This window comes from Littorina saxatilis, linkage group LG8, assembly GCF_037325665.1.
Source record: "Littorina saxatilis isolate snail1 linkage group LG8, US_GU_Lsax_2.0, whole genome shotgun sequence".
NCBI lineage: Eukaryota > Metazoa > Mollusca > Gastropoda > Littorinimorpha > Littorinidae > Littorina > Littorina saxatilis.
The window spans coordinates 22460462-22466950 of NC_090252.1; positions in this window are offsets into that span (position 1 = coordinate 22460462).

Here is a 6489-nt window from a genome sequence, read left to right on the forward strand (position 1 = left end):
TCGCTTCTGTTGCACTTGTGCAGTTTTCACCGGACGCAGATCAAGGTAACGTACAAAACAAAAGAACTAAATAAACAAGCCAAAGAAAAACATCTGTGTTCGCGTTGTCGCCGCAGTTTTGAAAGAATGTCTGCTATGTGCTACAGCCACTCGTTCCTCCAAGTCTGTTATCATTAGTTAGTCAACACCCAGCTTCCCCAGGCCCACAGGCTAATTTACAGGCCGTCTCCAATTTCACAGGAAGACACGAACTTCCCCTTTTTTCTCGGTCCAGTAATCAGAGATACCACCATACTACTGCTTATTTAAACAGTTCCAGACACTTGTTGGATAGAGGGTGTGAGTGTCAGTTGCGCGTCTGGAGGTCATTAACCTTTGCCGTGCTTCCTGGGTTCACCTGTACCCAGAGACACACTAAAATCATTGTAACTCTGGAACCATTAAAGGTATTGTTTTGAAATTTTAAGTATCTCTCACACACCTAATTTGCTCTCTGTCTGCAAATTTTTAGTGTGTACATGACAAAACATCAGAATTAATTGATTATGATAATTTACATAAACACTACCGATGGCGCGGGTTCACACATACCCATACTTTTAAAGAGTAGTAGTGATTGTAACTATCCCTCTGCCGACGGCGCGGGTTCTGCTACACCCATAATTACCAAAGCGGCGGAACAGTGTCTGTCTGCCTGTTTGTCTCCAAGAGACTGTCTGTCTCTCTGTTTGTCTGTCCGTATCTCTCTGTCTGTATGTCTGTTGTTCTGTCTGTCTGTCTGTCTGTCTATCCGTCTATCTGACTGTCTGTCTATCTGACTGTCTGTCTCTGTCTCTGTCTCTCTCTCTGTCTGTCTCTCTCTCTCTGTCTGTCTCTCTCTCTGTCTCTCTCTCTTAGTCTCTCTCTCTCTCTCTTAGTCTCTCTCTCTGTCTCTCTTTCTTAGTCTCTCTCTCTCTCTTTCTTAGTCTCTCTCTCTCTCTCTTTCTTAGTCTCTCTCTCTCTTAGTCTCTCTCTCTCTCTTTCTTAGTCTCTCGCTCTCTCTCTTTCTTAGTCTCTCGCTCTCTCTCTTTCTTAGTCTCTCTCTCTCTTTTTTAGTCTCTCTCTCTCTTTCTTAGTCTCTCTCTCTCTCTCCTAGTCTCTCTCTCTCTTTCTTAGTCTCTCTCTCTCTCTCTTAGTCTCTCTCTCTTTCTTAGTCTCTCTTTCTCTCTCTCTTTCTTAGTCTCTCTCTCTCTCTTTCTTAGTCTCTCTCTCTCTTTTTTAGTCTCTCTCTCTCTCTTTCTTAGTCTCTCTCTCTCTCTTTTAGTCTCTCTCTCTCTCTTTCTTAGTCTCTCTCTCTCTCTCTAGCTCTTTCTTAGTCTCTCTCTCTCTCTTTCTTAGTCTCTCTCTCTCTCTTTCTTAGTCTCTCTCTCTCTCTTTCTCTCTCTCTCTTTCTTAGTCTCTCTCTCTCTTTCTTAGTCTCTCTCTCTCTCTTTCTTAGTCTCTCTCTCTCTCTTTCTTAGTCTCTCTCTCTTTCTTAGTCTCTCTCTCTCTCTCTTTCTTAGTCTCTCTCTCTCTTTCGTCTCTCTCTCTCTTTCTTAGTCTCTCTCTCTCTTTCTTAGTCTCTCTCTCTTTCTTAGTCTCTCTCTCTCTCTCTCTCTCTCTCTCTCTCTCTCTCTTAGTCTCTCTCTCTTTCTTAGTCTCTCTTTCTCTCTCTTAGTCTCTCTCTCTCTCTTTCTTAGTCTCTCTCTCTCTTTTTTAGTCTCTCTCTCTCTCTTTCTTAGTCTCTCTCTCTCTCTCTTTATTAGTCTCTCTCTCTCTCTCTCTCTCTCTTAGTCTCTCTCTCTCTTTCTTAGTCTCTCTCTCTCTCTCTTTCTTAGTCTCTCTCTCTCTCTCTTTCTTAGTCTCTCTCTCTCTATCTCTCTTTCTTAGTCTCTCTCTCTCTCTCTTTCTTAGTCTCTCTCTCTCTTTCTTTGTCTCTCTCTCTCTCTCTTTCTTAGTCTCTCTCTCTTTCTTAGTCTCCCTCTCTCTCTTTCTTAGTCTCTCTCTCTCTCTTTCTTAGTCTCTCTCTCTCTTTCTTAGTCTCTCTCTCTCTCTCTTTCTTAGTCTCTCTCTCTCTTTCTTAATCTCTCTCTCTCTTTCTTAGTCTCTCTCTCTCTCTTTATTTGTCTCTCTCTCTCTCTTTATTTGTCTCTCTCTCTCTATCTTTCTTAGTCTCTCTCTCTCTCTTTCTTAGTATCTCTCTTTCTCTCTCTCTTTCTTAGTCTCTCTCTCTCTCTTTCTTAGTCTCCCTCTCTCTTTCTTAGTCTCTCTCTCTTTCTTAGTCTCTCTCTCTTTCTTAGTCTCTCTCTCTCTCTTTCTTAGTCTCTCTCTCTTTCTTAGTCTCTCTCTCTCTCTCTTTCTTAGTCTCCCTCTCTCTCTTTCTTAGTCTCTCTCTCTCTTTCTTAGTCTCTCTCTCTCTCTCTTTCTTAGTCTCTCTCTCTCTCTTTCTTAATCTCTCTCTCTCTTTCTTAGTCTCTCTCTCTCTCTTTATTTGTCTCTCTCTCTCTCTTTATTTGTCTCTCTCTCTCTCTCTTTCTTAGTCTCTCTCTCTCTCTCTCTCTCTCTTTCTTAGTCTCTCAGTCTCTCTCAGTCTCTCCCTCCCCCTCTCCCTCCCCTGCAAGAGGTCGGTGAAGGGAGAAACTCGATGCAACCACTGAAGTAGCGCTGTGGGTTTCCCTGAACCCACCCCGTCGTTAGAGAAATAAACGATAAAAACCCTCTTTCAAATGTATGGGTTCAGACAAACCCGCATCGTCGTTAGAGGAATAAACGGTAAAAACCCTCTTTCAAATGTATGGGTTCAGACAAACCCGCATCGTCGGGAGTGTGTAGTCAAAAGCGGCATCCGGCAAAGGTTAATCAAATCTTCGTACTCGCAGAAAAATTCCTCCCGAACTTCGCCTTTAAGCCAGAAACAAAGAAGCCGCATATACACCTGTAATAGTACAAAAGGTGACCCAGTACAAATCGCCAGTGCGTAAATAGGTCACTTTAAGCCGACAACTTGTGTGCACCAGAATTGGGTTTTTCCTCTTTCTCTTAGCAAAACATTGGTGCCAAGCGGTTAATCGCTTGCACCTGTGGCACTGCCCCCAGCTTGACCAACCCCCCCCCCCCCTTTCTTAGACTTCTCGGTCGGTGCACATGCAGTGCTGAGGTCAGCTAGACGGGCCGCGAAGAGCGGACTGACCACGGCATGGTCTTTGTTCCAGCCTTCCCCCCCCCCCTCTTTCCGCCCCTCCCCAAGATAAAGGACCGAAATGGCTGAACTTGCAACTCCCCCAGTTGTACGGCACAGAGTGACAAACCTTTGAGTGTTGGAATATTCCTACCCTTTCTAATGTCGTAATGACGTTTTAATCATCTCGCTTTCGGATGCAACGCATTCTTTCTACCCTTCCTTTAGGTTGCTAAGAATGGAGTTAATGGTTTTTTTTTCTTCTACACACATACGTACACATGCACGCACACCCTCTCTCTCTCTTGCTCCTTTCTTTTATTCTGCACCTTTTTACTTCTTCTTCTTCTTGGCGTTCACAGAGGTTACACAATCAGTCCAGCACTGGTAATAAATGTTGTCGTTTTCTCCAACTCCTGTCGACTGCCGTATAGTTTGGTCTGCAAGGGAGTTGGTGACGGCCACCCTTCTTTTCGTTCCTCATCTAGTACTTGATATTCCTTTTATTCATATATTCGATACACGATACATGTATCTTCACGTTAATCATATAATACGGATGATGTATAAAGAGAGTAAACCGAGTGTGTACAAGAGGGGATACAGTACGGATGACCCGTGTTTTGAGCAGAGAAAGTAGGTCAATTTAAGCTGACCACTTTGGTGCGGCCAGATCGGAGTTTGGCTCTATTCCTTAGCAAAACTCCGGTACCGAGCAAATTAATTGCTTTCACATGTGTTGATAAGGCGAACGGGGTTGGCCGCCTGGGAAACCGAGCTGACCACGGAGGGGCATTTGTTCTAGTCCTCCCCTCCCCCTCCCGCAACTGGACTTTACACCCCCCCCTCCTTCCCCTGTAGCTGTAGGAAATGATTCGACTTGGAGATTTTAGGATCTTCTTTGCCCTACCTTTTCTTGTAATGTTTTAATTACATCGTTTTTGATACCACAAATAACGTCCCTTTTTGTTTTAGGATCATCTTTGTAAGTTTTATAATCAGCTTTTATGAAGGTTTGGTGAAGAAGGGCGTGTTCTTTTTACCCTCTCTTTGTTGACTTTACATTTCGTTTGTCTGTTCGTCTGGTGCGTGTGCTTTGAATGCCATCCTGACAAATGTCTTTCGAAAACACACGCACGGTTACATCCTAGACACAGACAGATAATATTCCCGTGAAGCTACCACCGCTCGGCTTTACACACACACACACGACATACAACCAATGAAAAGGTCTTCCGAGGCTGACCAAGGGACCCAAAGAAAGAAGAGAAATTGACAAAGTGTACCAACCTTAATCGTAAGTGAGGGCCCAGTGAACCGGCTGCTGTCCTGTTGTTCTGTCCCTGATGATTCGGGTGAACATCGTTGTCATCTCGACTGGCCGAATAAAAGATTGTTTGGTCAATCAAAAAAATATATCAAGCAGTGGTTCAATCAATCAATCGATTAATAAATAAATGAATCAATCAATCAATTCGGTGTTTAAGCCAGTAACTGATAATTAGGCAGTGACGCAAACAACAGGAACCACCACGAAGACATGTCTTCATTATCACTGGACTTCTTACATCCAGGTGCACAGAGACACCCCCCCCCCCCCTTAAAAAAAAAACCCACCAATAACAACAACACCGTTTCATTGCCTTTCTTGCAAGGAGTCGAAAACTGCTTTATTAATTTTATATTTATTACCGGTACTTTTTATTTATTGTCCATGCGGGAGGCGTAAGGCTGCACAAACCAAAGGTAAGCGAGGCGAAGATCCCGCACGTGAACTAATTACGTCAAAATGACATGTAAATGTATCGTCCCTATTGGGATTAAAACATGTGCATACACAAAAGGAAAAATAATTTTGTTTTACCTGTAGTCAAATTAACAACAAAGTGCAGTCAAGTAAACAAAGAAATAATAACAATGCTGACATAATAACACAATGATAAAAAATATATAATAATTATAATCATCATAATAATGATAAATGTATATACTAACTTCTGCATGATTGTAAATTAGGTATGGTGTCTTCTCACCCAACTCACAAAATAGTAGGTAGCTGCACTCGCTGAGTTTGATTCAAACGGGAACAGACACTGATTTTACAGGCACCCGAAATTAATTGTTATACGTTTCATTCATTTCCATGCAGAAACGTGTGGTATGTATATGTGTGTGTTTGTGTGTGTCTGTGTTTGTGTGTGTGTGTATGTGTGTGTGTGTGTGTATGTGTGTGTGTGTGTGTGTGTGTTTTTGTCTGTGTGTGTGTGTGTGTGTGTGTTTTTGTCTGTGTGTGTGTCTGTGTTTGTGTGTGTGTGTGTGTGTGTGTGTGTGTGTGTTTCAGTTTTTGTCTGTGTGTGTGTCTGTGTTTGTGTGTGTGTCTGTGTTTGTGTGTGTCTGTGTGTGTGTGTGTGTGTGTGTGTGTGTGTGTGTGTGTGTGTGTGTTTTTGTCTGTGTGTGTGTGTCTGTGTTTGTGTGTGCCGCGTCAAGCTCTTTTCTTTGCAACGTTCGAGTTGATATTTGGGTTTAAATATAGTGGAGCAAAACAAAATAACAACAACAACAGCAGCACACAACAACAAAAACAACAACAAATACAACTACAACAAAAACAACAACAACAGCAGCACACAACAACAACAACAACAACAACAATCAAATCAAAGCACGACGTGGATACATGTAATAAAACTTTGTTCTGGTGCCTGTATGGCTTCCTCCCAGACGTCTAACTAACTGAATTATAAGTTGTGTCGTAGTTACAATCATCCCACGCTGAAAGAGGTGAAGGTTGTTTGGAAATTGTGCGCGTCAGCTGTGCAGTGAGCAATGGAATGTGACACCTCAATTTGAGTAAAGCAGCACAGAAAGGAAACTGAAGTACGTGGTGACGTTGGGTATTGCGCTGGTCGTTAGTGTGAGAACTATCACGAAAAATGAACACGGAACTGACGTGGAATTTATTTTTGCTCTGTCCGTATTCGACTTTGCTCATTCTGTCGCCGTTTGTGCGCGTGCTGGATTGCAACAGTTTAGTTCACCATTTATCAGGGCCGGACTACCGGGGGGGTTATGGGGGTTGCGCAACCCCCCCCCCCCCCCCCCCCTAGCCTAAACATGTACCTTACTTATTTAATTTTTTTTTTATTATTGCTTATTTTATGCCGTTTCATGCAAGGAGCGACCATTTTCCTATCTCAGAATATGACCTACCCGTCAGCTTCAGGGGGCTTCGCCCCCTGACCCCCACAACGAGGGGGGGGGGGGGGGGTGGTTTCTAGGGTTTCCGGACCCCC